Source organism: Phragmites australis, chromosome 4, assembly GCF_958298935.1.
Source record: "Phragmites australis chromosome 4, lpPhrAust1.1, whole genome shotgun sequence".
Lineage (NCBI taxonomy): Eukaryota > Viridiplantae > Streptophyta > Magnoliopsida > Poales > Poaceae > Phragmites > Phragmites australis.
In genome coordinates, this window is record NC_084924.1 from 43,791,703 (window position 1) to 43,811,503 (window position 19,801).

The window sequence follows — 19,801 nt, forward strand, 5'->3', positions numbered from 1 at the left end:
GACCCCACCCTCCTCGACCACCTCATTAGACTTAGGTGCAGGTTCCTGGCACTCTCGGGCAAGAACAACACCAGCAAGCTGGATTGTGGCCATGCTCCCGTGAAGCCACTACCCTATGAGCGTACGGTGCATGCCAGCTATATTGGAGATGTCGCGCCCCAAGGACGGGAGCTCGGTCTGGGAAGTGGCGCTAAGGTCACTTTGCGCCGGATGAGCAGGAGGATGACGAGAGGAGGAGGTCGCTTCGTCATCAGAGTAGGACTTACCATCGTTGGGGATGTTGTCACTGAGCATGTCCGCGATGTCGTGGTAGCGCCGAAGCATGAGGAGCACGCACGCTCGGAGCTCCTGTGCTGCCTCCACTAGCGGCGACATGTCCTCCACCTGTGTCATCCCCTCCCTTGGCGTCCTTGCTCCCTACCACAACTGCCAACCACTACGCTCACGGGTGAATGAGAGGGCGTCAGACGGGGGTGGCCGGTGGTAGAAGAAGATGATAATCGTGCCGACAATGCTCAGGCTCAGCCGGGCAAACCACGGTGACTCAGGCTCTGATATTTTGCAGAGAGAGAGGAGGGAGATGAGCGGCTCCAATCGAGCTCTTGGGCTCAGGAACATGATGAGCGATGGTGCCGTGGGTGTTTGGCCGTCGGAAAGGGGAGAGCAGACCAGGGCATCTCAGAGTCCTCGCTCAACTATTGCTCAAATCTGTCCCCACTGTGGAACCGCAAAACCAGATAACCCACCTCCTTCAACTATTCAAACCAGTGCAATTTACCTCCTTAACTGGTTTTTTATGGTGATTTCTTCCTACGTGGTGTTGGTGTGATGGTGGGACCCACATGTTAGATGACATCTTATCATCTTGTTCCTCCCTCTCCTCTCTCCCTGTCTTCTACCGGTGGATGCAGCTTAGAGAGAGGAGGAGATGCATCGTCTGCCACCTCCTCACTATCGGTGCCGACCCCACCCTCCTTGACCACCTCAGCCAGCTCAGGTGCAGGTTCCTAGCGCTCCTGGGCAAGCACAACGCTGGCACGTTGGGCTAGGGCCACACTCCCGCGACGCCGCTGCCCTATGAGTGTGCGGTGCGCGCTGGTTATATCGGACAGGTCACGCCCCGGGGATAGGAGCTCGGTCTGGGAGGCAGCACCGAGGTTGCCGAAACCAGATGAGTAGGAGGACGACAAGAATAAGGAGGAGGTAGCTTCTTCATCGGAGTAGGACTTACCGTAGTTGGGGATGTAGTCACTAAGCATGTCTGTGACGTCGCGGTAGCACCGAAGCATGAGGAGCACGCACGATCGGAGCTCCAGCGCCTCCTTCACCCATGGTGACATATCCTCCATCCGCGTCATCCCCTCTCTTAGTGTCCTTGCTCCCGACCACAACCGTCAACCACTGTGCTCATGGGCGAGCGAGAGGGCACCATACGGGGTGTCCTGAGGTAGAAGAAGATGATAATAATAGGGCTGACAATGCTCAGTCTCAGCCTGGAAAATCACGATGACTCAGGCTCTGATATTTTGCAGAGAGAGAGAGAGAGAGAGAGAGAGAGAGAGAGAGAGAGAGAGAGAGAGAGAGAGAGAGAGAGAGAGAGAGAGTAAAGAGATGAGCGACTCCAATCGAGCTCTAGGGCTCGGGAACATGGCAAGCGGCGACGCCGTTGGTGTTTGTCCGTCGAAGAGGGGAGAGAGACCAGGGCATCTCGAGCCAATTGAGCTTGGTCGAAGCAGCTAGAGGCTAGGGTGACACTGGTCTCATGCTTGGATTAGGTCTAGATGCTACCCATTGGTCTGGTGATGGAGCTCTATGGCCGGAACAGACATGGCATGACGCCACAACATCTTGGTGCATGAGGGCTTGAATTGGGAGCTTAGCTAGCTAGCAGTGATACCTAAGATGGTGTAGACAGAGGGGATTGGAGCGAGGTCTTACTGTTGGCAAGAAATTGGAGAAGGCGGCAGAGGCAGCCTAGATTGGGCATTTCAGGCTCGACGCAAATCGAGGCCAGGTGAGGTGTAGGCAAAATGGAACTAGGGGAGTGCGGCGGTCACGGTGGTGTGCCCGGATCGAGGAATGGAGCTTCGAGGAGTGGTGACGGCTGTAGCCAGAGTTCGGGAAGAAAGCGGGAGTGGCGACAGAGGCAGAAAGGGTGGGCGCGTGGTCGAGAGTGAGGACGCGTGGTCGGGAGCGTGCCATCTGATTGGAATGTCTATGTTTACAATAACTCATACACGTGTCATCTGACTTGTGGGTCCCATCATCATGTCAGCGCCATGTAGGACAAAACCACCATTAAAACCAATTCAGGAGGTAAATTGCATTAGTTTGAAGAGTTAGAGGATGTGGGATATCTGGTTTTGTGATTTGGGAGAAAAATAGATTCAAGCAATATTTGAAGGAGGCAATATGTATCGTTTTCAAGTAGGGAAGCGTCGTGCAGGCGGGCCGTCAACGCAGAGAGCTGGGCCACGCGGTCAAGTTGGGATGGGCGGGCAACACTCCATGACAAGAGTCCACGTTAGCTGGGCAGGCGCACGAGTCGGCTGTGGGAGCGGATGTGGGGCATGTGTTCAATTAGATCGGCCCGTTAGAATTTCATTACCCAAGGATGATCTGGGCTGGGTCGGGTGGCATGAGGCACTAAATTTTTCCAATTTTTGTACAACCCCAACTAATATTAGCACACTTTTTATCGTGCATAGAAGCAAACGGTTCCCTACATGTTAGCCCATGGTCTGTTGTTCAACTAACTGGATCAGTTTTGATCTGATGGAGATATTTGGATCGTACATGTTCTTGGCTAACTCGTTCGATCCCTTGCTCACGACAGAAGCCGCTCCATGCCGTGCTCCATCCAGAACCTTAGAACCGACATGCTACGTGCACAATCAGGGCACCCTTCTGTTCGAACTGCACTGCACGCCCTAGCCTACCCTTGACCTCAGGCCCAAACCCTACCACAACGTGACACGCCTTGAACCCGTTACCCGAGCCTCATGGCGTGTTAGTGCCAACTCATACTCGAGGCTTTTCTTTTTTGCTGATTGACTCCTAGGGCTCTGATATTTTGCAGACAGAGAGGACGGAGAGAGAGAGGAAGGAGATGAGTGGCTCCAATCGGGCTCTATGGCTCGGGAACACAACGAGCGATGGCACTGTAAGTGTTCGGCCATTTGAGAGGGGAGAGAATACCAGAGCATCTCGAGTCAATTGAGCTTGTCCGAAGAACTACTCTAAAACTACTCTAAAGTGCAGAAAAGTTAAATAGAACAAAACGTAGGTGTAATAGTTGGGATTGACTAAGTTGTTTTTTGCAGTCGGCCGCCACCCTCAACTATTTATAAAGAGGACTTGGTCTAGGTCCTAGGGAATTAAAGTAGGACTCTATTCCAACCCTAAACACGCCCTGTTCAGCCAAAAATAAAATCCAAACAGATCTTCAAATCTAAAACGACTCGGATTTTGTGTGAACACCGAATGTTCCGGTGATAACAATTTTCTGAACACCAGACCCTCCGGCGAGTTTAATTTAGCTAGAACCCTAAACTGCATCTTAACGTACATAGGATGTTCTGATGGCCGAAATGAACTCACCGGAGGCTTTACCAGATGGTTTTCCAGAGAGTCAATTTTTGACAAAAAATTCCATTTGCACTCACTGGATAATCCGGCGTCCATCAAATACCTCATTGGATTGTTTTTTTTTCCAGAGAGCATGTTTTGCTGCATGAAATCTCCTTTGTTCACACCGGATAGTCTGGCGTCCGCGGGATGCACCGTCGGACTAATTTGTCCAGAGAGCATATTTTTGGCACAAACTTGAGCTACGTTGATCGGATAGTCCGACGTTCACTTCATACGACACCGGACTATTTTTCAGAGATTATATGTTTTGTCAATAATTAACTTAACTCACCGAATAGTCTGGCGACTACAAATTCTCCGCACCGGATTATTCGATGTTCACAAAAAACCTGTGTCGTGATATCAACACATGCCCCCTGTTTTTTTGGTAAAGTTTGCGTACCGAAAAACACTCTTATGGTGTGTTCAATATATGTTGATTGATTTGTTTGGTGTTAATGTATTAATGAGATTTTCTTTCTTTTATTTTCCTTGAGTTTTTCTGTGCATCAAAAATCATGTTTTATATACATAGCATCTTGTTTTAAATTTTAGAAAATTCGTCTTAGCTAAAGTTATAAAAATTTAACCATATACACCTTATTGTCTGTAGTATTTTGATAATTTTGGTAGAATTTTTAGAGTGCATCTAAACAGGTTTTTGAAAATCAAAGTTTTATTAGCTAAAAATAGATGCGTATTTTGCGGGCCACATTTTGTTTCTTTGCATATTTACTTTCGTTTTCCCAACTCAAATCGACTGCCACAGCACGAGAAGCTTCGGCCATCATCGTCGTTCTCACCATGCCGCTCCCTATGCCCTTCATCAGCCAAGGACGAACGCCACGCCGAGCTTTACTCATCGACGTCCTGCACAGTGCCGCCTCCCGTACGCTTGTCCTCCTCATCCTCATCCACTTCTCAGTAGCCAATTGAGCACACAAGAAACTAGCTAGCAGCCACGCTCTCTCTGTCTCGCTCTCTTCCACCCGCGCACAGAGAACAGTACCACGCCATCTCCTCCCACGGCTGAGCTTGCTTGCGGTCGCCTTCCTCTGAGTCCGTTGCATCTTCACCGAGCGCTGTGCATGATGGCCTTAGCAGCGCTAGAGTCGACCTGCGCCGGGTGAGACCGCGTCGGTGCAACCGCCGCTGGTCAAGGAGCGCCCAAACGGGACTCCCTCGCTGAGCTAAAGTCACCACTGCCACGGTTCAAAAATGCGACAATTATCGATGAAAAATCACGGTTACCGACCTTCTCGGTGCGGTTCGGTTTCAATAGTCGAGCGATTACCTAATTTGAATTCAAAAAATTCAAACCGATTTAAAAAAAATCAAAAAATCCAAAAAAAATCCGATAAAAAGCTAGAGATAATTTCAAGAGTATATGTGAAAACCAAACTTTAAACAAATCTCGTTTGGACATCCAAATTGACGGGCAAACTTCGGATATCTTTTAAATGGGCTGTTTTGTGTACTGGGCCGAATGTACAGTAGAGCCCGGCCCGTTTTCGGCCCATGGTCAAGTTGATAAGAATGCGTCAGTTTTGAGCTATCTGTGCACTGCAGACTTTCCCCACCCCACCTCTTGTAGCACCACACGTGGCGCCTATGACCACCCGACCTAATCCGGTGAGCTCCGGCGCAAATCTGGCGAGAAAGCTTCGGTAATCGAGAGAGGGTGGGTGGTTACCGATCGCATTGGAGTGGTAACCAAAGGTATGCCTCAGCGTGTCGCCTGCTATCATCGTAGCTCGGTAACCGTCGGCCAAGCTTCGGTAACCGCTGCAACCGCTTCGATTTTTACTACTTATCGGTCGGTAATCGATGTTATATGGTCGATAGTGATAGATTGCGTGGTATTTCGATGATGTACTGCGTGATGAGTTCGGTTGTGGACTGTTTAGTAGTTTTTTTGTGTAAAATGCTCGCTAAGCGGTGTTACAAGGGCAATAGTTCGTTGTGTAGTCGATTAGTAACATGTAACGTTTGATTCGCTAGGTTATGGACCTTATTACATTGAATTGTTCGTGTACATGCGAATGTTGGTAATATTCGTGCTAGATTATCGACCATTTACTATCGATTTTAGGTGCAAATGGTGCTAATATTCATTCAAATAAGTTTATTAGTTGGCTAACCATTGATAATTTTTGTTCAATTGAATTGACTAGCGATTTGAACATGTGTGGAGATATTTATTAGTAGGCTAACCATCAAGATTTCTTCTTCGAACAGAGAAATTGCAAACTAAACGATGACAGATAAAGATGTGGTGTGGTAACATGGGGACAATTTGGCCCCGAGTTTTAGGTGCAATTATTGCAATAAGGAAAAGAGAGGTGGTGGTGCCACAAGGATGAAAGAATATTTGGTAGGGTGTGGATCGAATGTTGTACGTTGTGATAGGGTGCCTCCAGATGTACGTGATTATTTCAGACATGAGCTCGATAGGGCAAGAGATAAGAGGAAGGGAAATGCTGACGAGAGGGTTCGGAGGCAAGAATCAGCTAGAGTTCAAGTAGATTTGACAAGCGACAATGAGGACACGGAAGAGGAACAAGTGCAATGTGCCATGGCTCAATCGCAGAATGCATGATCTAGCCAACGGGACCTACATGAATGCCGGTAATACACTCGTACCACTTGCTATCTTATTTGTGTTGATGCTTGTGTTTCTAGTACTAATGCTTCGATTATCAACTTGCAGCGGCCGCTTTGAACCCCCTCATGCATTACGCGTATGGCACGGGTCCAACCTTGTTCGAAGATCTCCGTGAGGCATTTGAGAGGATGACAGATGTTACTACTACCGTGGAAGCACTTATTGAGGCTGAAACATATCGTTCTTAGGTCCTCTAGCTGCACGGATGGCTTGTGACGACATGACTCATCTTGGTATGAAAACTTTTACATATCTATCCGTTGCATCATTTTATCTACTTTTTTGAGTCTCATATCACTTTACCTAGTTGCAGCACAATGGTGGTCTATGTTTGGTTCATCTACACCTACACTATCAATGTTTGACAGACGCCTAGTGTCACAGTGCGTTTCATCTAGTGGGTGTGAGAGGAACTGGAGTACATTTGCTTTCATCCACACCGAAGTTCGCAACCGATTAAGCTACAAGAAGCTCCATAAGTTGGTATATGTCAACTATAACCTGAGAATACAGAACAACTTGGATGCAGGTATCAGGTCGACTGTTGATGATGATCCATTTCACTGGCTTATGGAGCTCACATTGAACGAGGATAACAATCCGCTCCGGGACTGGATGGAGATCGGGAGATCAAATGCAGCCCCTGAGCTTGACGAGGAGGACACTGATAGCGACGTACCCCTGCCTACTCACTTGGTGACAGACACAGCGAACACACCTGACTTACAACAATGGGCTTCTACAGTGGTTGGTGACACACACACGGGAAAGAGGAAGAAGCAAATGACGCATACAAAGAAGAGAAAGACGACTAAGGGCAGGGGCAAAAGACAAGTGCAAAGTGATGAGAGCACAGATAGAGACCCAAAGAGCCCAACTTACCAAGAATCGAATGACAGCAGCTCAAAGACTGACAGCGGTGATGATGATGGTCAGGGCGGTGATGTTCCTCCATGCCAATCCTCTGTCGTTCCTCCCATGCAATTCGCTGGTGAGAGTCAGTTTTCGCATGCCACATAGGATCAGGACCACGGTGCCCCATCCTCACCAAGGCATATAATACATGGTGGCCACGATGGACCACAAGATAGTGCGAGCTATTCCAGCAGCTATGGCATGGAGAGTAGTTCTGGATCGTATCCGTACCACTATCCTATCCTCGATGCTCAGTCAGAGCCTCCTATTCAATGCGTCTATGAGTGGCAAGACCTTGAGTTTTATGCCATTTTGCAAGGACAATGGTCAACCACGTCTGCATGGACAGGGCAAACATGGGCTGAATTTAAGGCAGAGTTGCTATCGATACGATGGCTAATGCTAATGTCCACGGATGAGTACAATATGGCCGAATGTAATCGCTCTCCAAGCTGGTGGTTCTAAAGGTGATGCAAATTTACTTTTTGCAACTACTTTATTTCCATACCATTTAGGTTGTACGTGACGTGGATACCATGGTAAGTACTGAAGGATGGGATGTAATTGCGTTTTTAGCTTTACTACGGACAATTCGATATATATTTATTAATTTCAGGTGCTGCATATGTAATATACGCATATATTTGAAGCAACAGTTATATGTTCATGCTTGAATTGATATTACTATCTGTTTGTTGCCTTCGAAACTTCCAAAATATAGCAAAGGTCATGCTAAAATTTTATATGATATTACAAAACATATCATGGTACTATACTATTTTTTCCATGATTTATTGGTCAATTTTTTGTTTCTTATGATTTTCCTACATAATTATTGATAATGCGTCCATACATCTTGGTAATCGCTTAAAATCATTCGGTTATCGTAGCAATACGGACGGTTTTTGATCCCTCGGTTACCGACCAAACCGCTCGATTTATCGAGCAAATCGCTCGGTAACCGGTCCAAACCAAACGGGCAAAATTACGATTTTTCCTCAAATTTCAAATTTTGCCAATTAAATTTTTCTGAATTTTTTTGAATTTTTGCCAGATAACTACAGTAACTGCGATAACTCGGTTACCGCCGGAGCTCGGTAACCGGTTGGTAAGCCGAACCTTGGCCGCTGCCCTCCCTGGCTGCCTGCGCTGCGCTGCTTGTCGTCGGCGGACCGCGCTGGCCATGTCCATCCCCTCGCAACAAGCGGAGCCACGCCTATTTGGGGAAGCAGCGCCTGCCACTCCTGTCGTCTGTTGTCTCCGTCACCCGATGTGCATCCAGGAAACCGTCGTCCACCCCCCGCGTGGCGCCGCGAGAAGCTACTGTCCAGCGGCCCGGTGCCGTCATCGTTAACAGTGTGGCCACCCTGCACTGTAAGCACCGGCGTGGTGCGCTGCCGGCTTGGGCAACCGTGCAACCCGGAGCCTCCCAGCGTGGTTCATCGCCGAACTTCTTATTGCTGACCAGCACCGACGCGTCAACGCCACCAGACCCTTCTCCAGCTCCAACGAGCAACTCCAAAGCTGCTCATCCCCGTGGCCTAATCACTGGACCTGCACGCAGCCTCATCTTTCTTAGCCCTACGGTGAGCTTCGAATTGCATTTCAGAAGCCAGCTAATAGTCCGGTCTAACTGTTGTGCTACTGTTCATTCTTTGCTCAAAATGACTAACACTTGTATAATTCGTAGTAAAATAAATACAACTCAGAAAAATATGAAACCAAGTTTGTTAGTTTCGTTTTATCGTACTCCACATGTTAAAAATAATAGAACTCATGCAATACTTTCTGACAATTAATTAATTAATTGAATGTGTTTCAGTTTATTCAAATCACAGTTAATTAATGCAATATTCTAAAAATGTGAAACCACTTTTATTAGCTTTATCTTGCCAAGAACTAAAGTATAAAAATGCAAGTTTTCATGAAAATTTCAGATTAAGTTTTGTAATGATTTAAATGTGATCAATCTTGTTTAATTCACCATTTAATCATGGAATTTCTAAAGTCTAAGAAAAATGTTGTCCAGCATGTTAGATGAGTTTGTCAATTATTTTATCACATGTTTTGGTCTCACATTGTTAACTTCTAAAAATCTTTGTTGGTGTAACTTTACACAAGAAAAATACATTTCACTCATACACCGATTAACACGATTCTTATTAAAAAAAATCATCTAAAATCATGTTCTTTATTTTCATGCAGAAATATTTTGTGTTCATTGCTGTGGATTTTCTTGGATGGATTTATTTGCATCTTTCGGTGTTTATCGATCGAGTATTTGGCGTGTACGTAAGTGCGATCAACGATGAATGATAGAGATCAGACATATCACAAAGGTTGGAGGCAAGCAATTCCTTGACCATTTTAGGCCCAGTGTTTAAATTTACTTTATGCATTGATTATGAAAATTTATTATGTATGCATAGATGTTTTATAAACTGCTATTTGGGATGGTAGTCATGACCTAATTGAATCAATATGTCTACTCGTTTTGAACTTGTTAACCTTACAATTGTTAACCTAGGCTTTAGGTTGACATGATAATATCACTTGGGTAGAACCGTACTAAGGTGCGATAGATATGATTAGCCCCAATGTCTACGATAAATTATTTGGTTGTCACACTATCACTTAGGACATGGAAAGATAAATAGTTAAGTCTTTGTTTCAATAAACTTGAGTTGTTGTTTAGACGAGGGTAGGTTTATGTCAATGCGTCTCACAGAAGAGTGTATAGGTGGAGACCTGCTCGTGTTATATGAGGACTGGTACCTTGTACCCGGAACTAAGGGAAACAGTACAACCACATGTGCTGGTATGGATGACGGTCCTAGCTTATTAACCCAGATAATTCTACCCATGCTTCTTGGGAGTTTGATGTGTATGTGCGGGTAATCCACGAGGTGGGTGTATCCGAAGGGACTCCCATGGCTATATGCGTGGGATCAAAGTTTACCGATACAATGATTAATACCCTCTGGACTAGTGGGACCGCCTCTGGGGTACTTAGTCGGAGGGAATAATATTAATCGGGAGGAGCAAGGGTTAGGATTAAATGGTGTAACGGGTTTGTCATGACACCCTATGTACACCCAACGTGTAGTGTACAGTATCGACGGATACCACCAAATGGAAGTCCATGTCTTGTGGGTAAAGTGTACAAACTCTGCAGAGTAATAAATTTATTTGAATAGCCGAGCTCACGGTCAAGAGCCCCTTAGGAAATGCTGCATGGTTTAGATTATTTGTTTTGGGATGTCGGGTTTCACTTGTAGGCACTAGTGTAAGTATTGTGTATGTCTAGATGGAGGATCGATCTTCATGGTCTGTGGTAGACATGAAGCTATTGTTGTTTGTTTATTTGCACTATCATTTACTTTTTGCTCTCTTTAAATTACGTTGTGAATCTATTATATTGTGTACTTTCTAAATTGTCAATGCATTTATGCAAAACTAGATATGTTGGCCATCCTTCAATTCAACCTGCATTATTGTATCATTGCAACATATATAGCTTGCCTCCTAAAGTCGTTTATTCAAAAATAATGCCAGGAAATCATGTAAGCGATGATATCGGGTCTTTCTAGGATTCAACTCCCAGTCGGTTGCCTGTGGGCGGGTTTGAGGCACACCCGCTGGATATTTGAATCTATTTCATTGTATTTTTCCATTGCATACCCTTTTATATTGTAGACCGGTTGGTCATAATGTTGTAAATTTAATCTAATTAAACATATTCATCTTGTTAAATGTATAGATGTGATATCACTGTTGTAATCGTGTGTACTTGCTACTGATAATGGGACAAGTACAGTGGAAACATGGAGTTTCGGGTAATCTAATTACTTGTGGCGTTACAGCACCCAAGGTACACACCAACCCCATGACGGACATGGAGGACGCACCATAGTAGGAGGCTCCCACATCATAGACATTGGTGGCCCAAAAGGAGGAAACAAAGCTGCTGTAATATTATTATCCCATTGCCTCTTACTCCCTTCAAACTCACGTTTTGGTGGTGATCTCGAACATTTAAGAGTATTTGGCTGGTTGCCTCCTTTTTGGCCGGTCTTGCCACTCTCATATTTTTCCAAAAGTACACTAAATGTAGGTTTTTGCCTTTCAAGCTTCTCAGTGGATTTGCTCTTGCTTTCATTGACCTTCCAATTATCAACCTCTGGACTTTTAGGCTTGATCATATTTGGCCTCACATTATCCTCACTAATGATCACATTCTTGCCTTTAGTAGATTCGGCTTGAGATGGCCAAATCAAGATTTTCTTCCCCTCAAAGTACATCATGTTGATAGGGAATGAATCATTATCAAGCTTCATCTTAGAATTTTTAGCAAACTTCAATCGACCTTCATTAACGACCTATTGAACCTGTCGACGTAAGACATTGCAATCATTAGTAGCGTAAGAATACGAATTATGCCATTTACAATATGCATGCTTCTTAACCTCCTCAAGTGGTGGAATGACATGATTAGGAGACAAACTAATTTGCTTTTCTTGTAACAAGTGCTCAAATATTATATCACACTTAGTGACATTAAATGTAAACTTCATCTCTTCTTGTCGATTCTTTTGTGGAGTCGGCTTTAAAGCGGAGCATACAAATAGCTTAGACTTAGACTTCCATACCCGTTCAGCTACACACATGTCTACACTATTATCATCCGATGAATCATCCTCATTTTCAACTACATTAACACCCGGATGATCCATTTGTGTTTTTCACTTGCTCTTTGGCACGGCTTTCTTGAGCCAGAGCCCGTTGTAAAACTTGGTTCACATATGAAAATTTTTACCCTTCTAACATCTCTTTGATGTGTGATGCAAAATAGCAAAAGCTAATTCAACTAGATCCCTATCAGAGAGAGTTACAATAAAACATCGGTTCTTAATATCTCTAAACCTCCTAAAGTATTAAGAAACAGGTTTATTATATTTTGTGTAACCGATGTCAAGTGAATTAACCTCAACTCTATGTCTCCAGTATGGAAATATTCATGATTTTTTTTGCTCAGTTATGCCCATGTACGAATAGAGTTAGGCACAAGCGAAGTAAATCAAGTAAATGCACCGTCAGAAAGTGACAAAGAAAATAAGTGTAATCTTAAAGCATCACTACCACTGTCTTCACCACATTGCGCAAGAAATTTTTCTATGTGTTTCATTGTGGTTCTACCATCCTCCTCATTGAACTTAACAAAATCAGAAACTTTAAACCCCCGAGGATATGAAATTGTGTCATAATAATCAGGGTATGATTTTTGATAAACATGTTATTTACCTTTAAGTGCTACCTCAAAATGTTCCTTCAAAATATTAGTCATTTTCTCTTTGATGCTTTTAGGCCCCAAAAGCGTTTCGGCCATGGGCCGATTGGATGACACATTAGCATATGATCACGGCCTAAAAGGTTGTGGTTGCGGCATATCATGAGAGTGTGAAACTATTTGCTGCATATGTGGAGTATTTTGTGAAGGCACATTAAAATAAGTATTCGGCTATGGACCATAAGGTATGCTGGTACCTTGTTTGGGCATAGGAGGTGTGCTATGCCACGGTGTTGTAGGGACCTAATGGTATGGTTGCTGAAAGTTCATTTGCTTGGTCATTAGCTGCGTGTGGAACCAAACTAGTTATGCTAGATAAAGTGCTTGGAACCGAAAAAACAAAGAAAGAGACCTCTGATTTGCTAGTACTTTGTGTATTAAATGGAAGTGCCATCATGTTGGCCAAACCCAAATTGGCTCAGCTATGGGTTTGTTGCATCGACATATTTTATTGTGTAGACAAAGGTGTTACAAATTATGCCGATGAATCTAAGGGTTATTGCTGAATTTTGCTACTGTCATTAGAATCCAAGGTGTTAGCATCATGCAATTGGGGCTATTTTTTGTATCTTTTTTCATCTTGCAATTCAATAAACAAAGCTGTAACATGACTAGATAGCACAAAATCTAGACTTTTGATCAATGTTTCAGAATTATTAAACATAGCAGCACCAACAGATTGATCAACTATATGTGCAATGTGTTCTTGTAAATCATGAGTTGAATCACTTACATTGGTCTTTATCTCAGGCTTAGCATGGACGATTGACATCGGATCACCATTCTTGATGATGCCTTGACATGTTTTATGATAACATGCAAGCATCATCTTCTCCGCCTCCTACTTTTGAGGCTCAATAGCTTGTCGATCCTCCTCGAAAAGCTCTTCAAGCGTCGGTGCGATAATGTTGTCAGGGTGAATTTCAGCCTCCTTGCTGTCCATTGCCGAACAGTAGTGCAAAGGGAGCTGGCGTCGAAACCCTAGGTGTGGATGTTGATGTAGAACCATCGTTCCCTAGTGAAGTCGCCAATTTATGTTGGGCGAGGAATTTGGAAATCCCACACAACACAAGGATCCGTCCTAGATAACTATCACTTTTCACAGCGACACGCGACTTGTTTACGAGCAAATTAGCAAAGGATTTCGACCGACAACCTTGGGTGTCACCGACAGGTCGATTAACAAGCAAATCGACAAAAAACTACTACCCAAATTGTGGGGATTCGAAGTAGCAACAAAGAACTAGTCTAAAGCTACCATAAAGTGCAGAAAAGTAAAGTAAAACGAAAAGTAGATACAATAGTTGCGATTGACTGAGTTGTTGTTTGTAATCAGCCACCACGCTCAACTATTTATAAGGGAGACATGATCTTGGCCTTAGAAATCAAAGTAGGACTTTATCCCAACCCTAAACACGCCCTGCTCAGCCAAAAACGTGAAAGAAATCCAAATAGATCTTTGAATCTAAACCAACTCGGATTTGGTTCGAACACCGGATGTTTCTGTGAGAATAAATTTCTGAATATTAGACCTTCCGGCGAGTTTAATTCGACTGAAACTCTAAACTATGTCTTAACATACACCGGATGTTCCGATGGCTAAAATAAACTCATCGGAGGCTTCACTAGATGGTTTTTCAGAGAGTCAAATTTCGACAAAAAATCTCATTTACACACGCCGGATAATCCGGAGTCCATCAAATACCTCACCAGACTGTTTTTCCAGAGAGCATGTTTTTCTATATGAAATCTTCTTTGTTCACATCGGATAGTCTGACGTCTGCCAGATGCACTGCCCGACTAATTTATCCAGAGAGCATGTTTTCAACATAAACTTGAGCTACACGTTGACTGGATATTTTTTCAATAATTAACCTAACTCACCAGATGATCTGGTGGCTACAAATTCTTCAATAGCATTTCGCGGTGGCGCGCTCGTATGACCGTGCACGCCCCTGTTTGTTTGAGTTTTGAACTGAAGCATGTCACAAGCTGAGGTCAACCTTACGCCGCTCTAGTTTGATGGATTACTCTTTGGTCCTGCACGAGGGATAATATATGAAGCCTAACTAACACCATCTCCGAATGCAAGAATCCATGAACTCAAACTCATTTTTGGCTCAAGTTGCATAGCACTGCGGCCACTCGTTGCCTCTGCATTGTTGTCGAGCCAACGCTGTCATGGCATACTGATCTGTGCAAACGCTATGCAGGATATGCGAAGTCGTCTTTGCACCAGTGAGACACTGTGGGGAAGCCTCATGCAATGATGGTGGTCAGATCAGGAAATTATGACATGCTATGGCGCCTTCAAATTCCACTTTCCAAGAGGCGCAGAGTCATCAAGACGCTATCAGCTCAACTCAAACGAGACCTGCCAACAGTGCCACTGTCAATTCAAGAACCTACAGATGTTTCAGAACGCTGCCGATCCAATGTGATCTGCACCAAAACGGGTACAGCAACATGTGCTGCTCTTTTTTATGCAAGAAAGCACCAAAAGCAAAACTACAGCTAGAATTACTGCAGCCTCCTGGTCGAGCAATCGCCCGGTTGATTCCAATCCATCTAACCGAGTGACCGACCAACCTTTTCAGGTATTAAAGGGAAGCATTGCGTGCACTGTACTGATATATTTCTGGACCCAGGATGACTTATCTGCAATCGATGGACATGTGGGCACTCAGAATCGGATAATGGGATCCGGAACCAGGGAGGTTTTGATTCCATCCCTATACCCCGGATATAAAATTTGTTAGATAGAGATAGACGGTTAAAGGGTATGAATAGGTGATTTATAAATTTTTAGTGAAATAGATAATCTATTTTTTTCACTCAACGCTGCTTAAAAACGTATAAACGGAAGTATAAATTTTAGAGAGATAAATCGAGAAAGAAAGTTCCAAGATAACGTGATCCTACGGATAGAATATGAACTATAGGCTTTATTCAAAACTATTTTATGTGTCTTTATACACAAAAACTTAAAAGTTGAATGAATAACAAAGAAAAAAGAAAATTACCGAAAGAAGCAACTCTCCAGTCTAGAGGCAAGGGGATTCAAGACCCTCTCAAAAAAAATTCTTAAAAACTCTCACTTATTATATAGGTTAAGCAGTTATCTTTCTCTCATCTAAAACCCTAGCACTAGGATCTCAAATGAGTAACACAAAAGGCTTAAGTGGCTGATTCAAATCCTCTCATAACCCTACCTCTCTTTTTATAGCCTATGTTTCCTATCTTTTACCAAAATACCCTTATCTTATGATACACTTATACTTACCACCGAGAATATTTTAGTTCATTTCTTACTTCGTTCATCGAATGGTCGCGACACCTTCACGACTTAGCTTCGCTTCGACGCAATCTTCATGATAGTGCCATATACTCATCCAATCCTCCCATGGTTTTGAGGTCCAACCGTGAAACCTTCTGCACGCTTCTCAAAATATGACTCACCACTTACTTACACCTTAATAAAGCGCTATGATGTCGACACGTATACTTCATCTTGTAATCCTGCATGGCCGACAAGTCTCTCCCACTTCCAATCCCTCGGGCCGTCTTGTCATTTACACCGGCATTCCTTTCGTTTGACTTTATCAACACGACGTCTTCATCCTTCGTTTCAACTAGAGCTGGGACTTTGGGCCCTTTTTTTTGGGCCGACCCGAACCCGGCACGGCCCGGTGGAGCCGAAGCCCGACCCGGCCCGGGCACTATTGGGCCGGGCTGACCCGGCCCGAATTATGGGCCGGGCCGGGCCTTGATATGAGGCCCAATGGGCGCTCCGGCCCGGTACAAAAAATGGGCCGGGCCTGGGCTGGCCCGGTACGAAAAAAGCCCAGTTCGTCATATACAATCTGTAAACTGAGTTGTGAATATGTGATATGGTGATATCAAATAAAACAAAGAAAATTAGCTCTGCTCATCACATCTCTTAGGCTATTTTCCTGCATGTCAGAAAAAAATAGTAATGCACTCATAATATATTGAACATTGAGGTAAACAAGAATATGCAAGGTTCAGTACCATAGATTTGAATTAGAGGTTGTAAGTTAAAAAGCTAAATAGTTTATGATTATACATATCCCTGTAGGATCAAGAACTGTAGTAATTTACAACACGAGCATAGGAATCTCTCAATCAAACTTCACAAGCAAACATTACTACTAAGCTACAAGCAAACGTGACATTAGGAATACGAGGCATACAACCAGGTGAGCTAGTGGACATAAAGTGAGATAATGAAGTGACTCATCGAGTGACACAATGAAGTGACTCATCGACTTTAACTTTATGCTGTGAGCCTGTGACTCGCAGAGTGACACAAAGTGCCAAAACAAAGCAACGGGCAAGAGCAGAGTAAACGGCTACTTCTTTGCTTCTATTTAATCTTCCAGTCTGATCTAAATTTTTCTATCACACCGAGTCACCAAACATAGAACAACCATGCTGCCTCGTTCAAAGTCATGTGTTGTTCGGAGCAAGCGCGCTAGAGCCGTCCAACGCTCCATTAGCCCCCCTCCAGCTCTCGACCCTCGCCAATTGTCCCCGAGCATGGAAGATTATGGCATGGACGACCGTCACATGGATGGTCTCGAGGGGTATGAGGACGACCATACCGACGCAAATCAGATGGAGCCTGATGATGTGAATCATACCTCTGTTGGTAGCACGTCCACCTCGATCGGACGGCGATCAGAAGCGTGGAAGCACATGAAGTTGGTTGAGGAAATACGGGGTGGTGAGAAGGTATGTATCGCAATTTGCAATTATTGTAGTCGTGAATTATCTGCGTCTACAACAGCAGGTACCGCACATTTGAATCGACATTGGAAACGGTGTCGGGAAAAGATTGCTGCAGCTGCGCGGATAGCTGGACAACCTGTACAGACACAAATTACCTTTGCGCCTGACGGTTCGGTAAGCACATGGATATTTGATCCTTCAGTAGCTCGTCAAGAAATTGCTAAATATATAGTTTCTGAGGATCTACCAATTAGAATGGGGGAAAGCCTAAGTTTTGAGAGAATGATCCAACATGGTTTTTGTCCACAATATCAACATGTCTCTAGAAAAACTACTAAGAATGACATTTTAAAATTGTTTCATACTCAATTAGATGCTTTGAAACAAAACTTCCATAATATGACCTACTCATTTGCTTTAACATCTGATATTTGGACTTCATCACATCAAAGAACATCATATCTTAGCGTTGTCGCACATTATGTAGACAACAACTATAACCTAAATAAAAGAATAATAGGGTTTAGAATCATTGATGAGTCACATACAGGAGAAGCCATTGCCGCACGTGTGCTAGAGGTTGTTAAGGAATTTAAAATAGAAAATAGGATTATTTCTATAACTTTGGACAATGCATCAGCCAACTCAAAAGCAATGGAGGACCTAGAACCTCACATACAGAGCTACATTGGTGGGTATGTTCTCCACCAAAGATGTATGTGTCATATCATCAATATCATGGTGCAGGCAGGTATGACAATGGTAAGTAGATATTTGAACAATATTCGTGGTGCCATCCGTCTTATCTCTACTTCGCCTACAATATTTAGTAGTTTCAAGGACTACTGCAAGGCTCAAGGTAAGAAGCCAAGAAAATTCGGACTTGACATGAAAGTGCGCTGGAATTCAACATATACTATGTTGAAGCAAGTGAAAGGTTACGAAGGAATTATTACTATTTTCGTAAATGCTCAGAATGCTGGTTTACTACTTACAGAAACTGATTGGTACATTGCTACACGTTTACGACTTTTTCTAAAACCCTTTTACAAGGCAACAGTGCAGTTGTCCGGTCTTTATTATCCTACATCTTGCTTAGTGCTAGAGTGGCTCTGGAGAATTGCATACACATTTAATGAAAATAAGGATGACAATGTTTTAAATCCCATTGTTGAACAAATGAAAGATAAATATCTAAAATATTTCTCTGCTATCCCACATCTATATTGTTTTGCTGTTATATTTGACCCGCGTAAAAAGTTGGGTGGTTTAGAGCTTGCTTTGCAGGAAATAGGTGACTTGCTCAACCTTGATTTCTCGGATGCCTACAATCATGTCAAAGAAGAAGTATTTCGGGTTTTCCAGTTATACCAGGGCAAATTTGGATGTAGCCCTCCGGTCCCGAAGTCTACACAGCAACACAAAGCAAGCAAGTCGAGTGCGGCTAATTTATGGAACAAGATCAAAGGCAAGGGATTCGCATCATCATCTCAGCAGACAACTAGGTTATCTTGGAATCCCATAGCAGAGCTTAACCACTACCTTGAGCAAGATCTTTACACCCATGATCCAATGCTTACGGACAACAACACTGTCAACCTTCTTGCATGGTGGAAAGATAAAGAGCGATTCTTCCCTGTGTTGTCACACTTTGCACGGGATGTTCTCCTAGTTCCAGTGTCGACCGTCTCGTCGGAAGCGACATTCAGCATGGTGGGGAGAATTATTGAAGAGAGGAGATCATCGCTCACTACTGAAATGGTAGAGGCAATCACCTGCCTCAAAGACTGGGAGAGGGCGAACGCTGGCACACAACATCAGCTTGAGGATTTGGAGATCGCAGGGGCATTAGCGGACCTCGAGAACCTTAATCTAGATGATAATGAGTAAATTATGTGTGTAACGATATATTGTACTCTTTTCCTTACCGGAGGAACTCCATATTGGAGTGTAAGGTTTTTAACGAGGCAATCACATTGTAACACATTATTTTATAAGAAAATTTCTCTTTTTTCCTCCAAAAATATTTGATGCATCTATTTTATGTATTATATTTTTTCGCCGTATTCCACCGTAAAATTTCGCATCGCTCCTCGCGCCATTGCACCGTTTCTCGCGCCATTGCACCTGCATCCGCGCTGACACACGGCTCTGTCGCGTCAACACGCGGCGCGCGCCGGCGCCAACGCTCGGTTCCATGCCTCCGTCCCGCGCCAAACGCGCATCCCGCGTTGACACACAGCGCCCGCGCCCAGACTCTGTGCTATCCCGCGCCAACGCCTGCTCCTGCGCTGACACGCGGCGCCAGCACCCGCGCAGCCTTGCCAGCTCCCACCGACACCCTCACACGCGCTGACACACGGCGCCTGCGCCAGGTCTCTGCGCCGTCCCGCGCCAGCGCCCGCTCCTGTGCCGACACGCGGCGCCAGCACCCGCGTTGTCCCGCACGACCGCGCCAACTCCCACCGATGCTGTCCGACACGCGGCGTCGC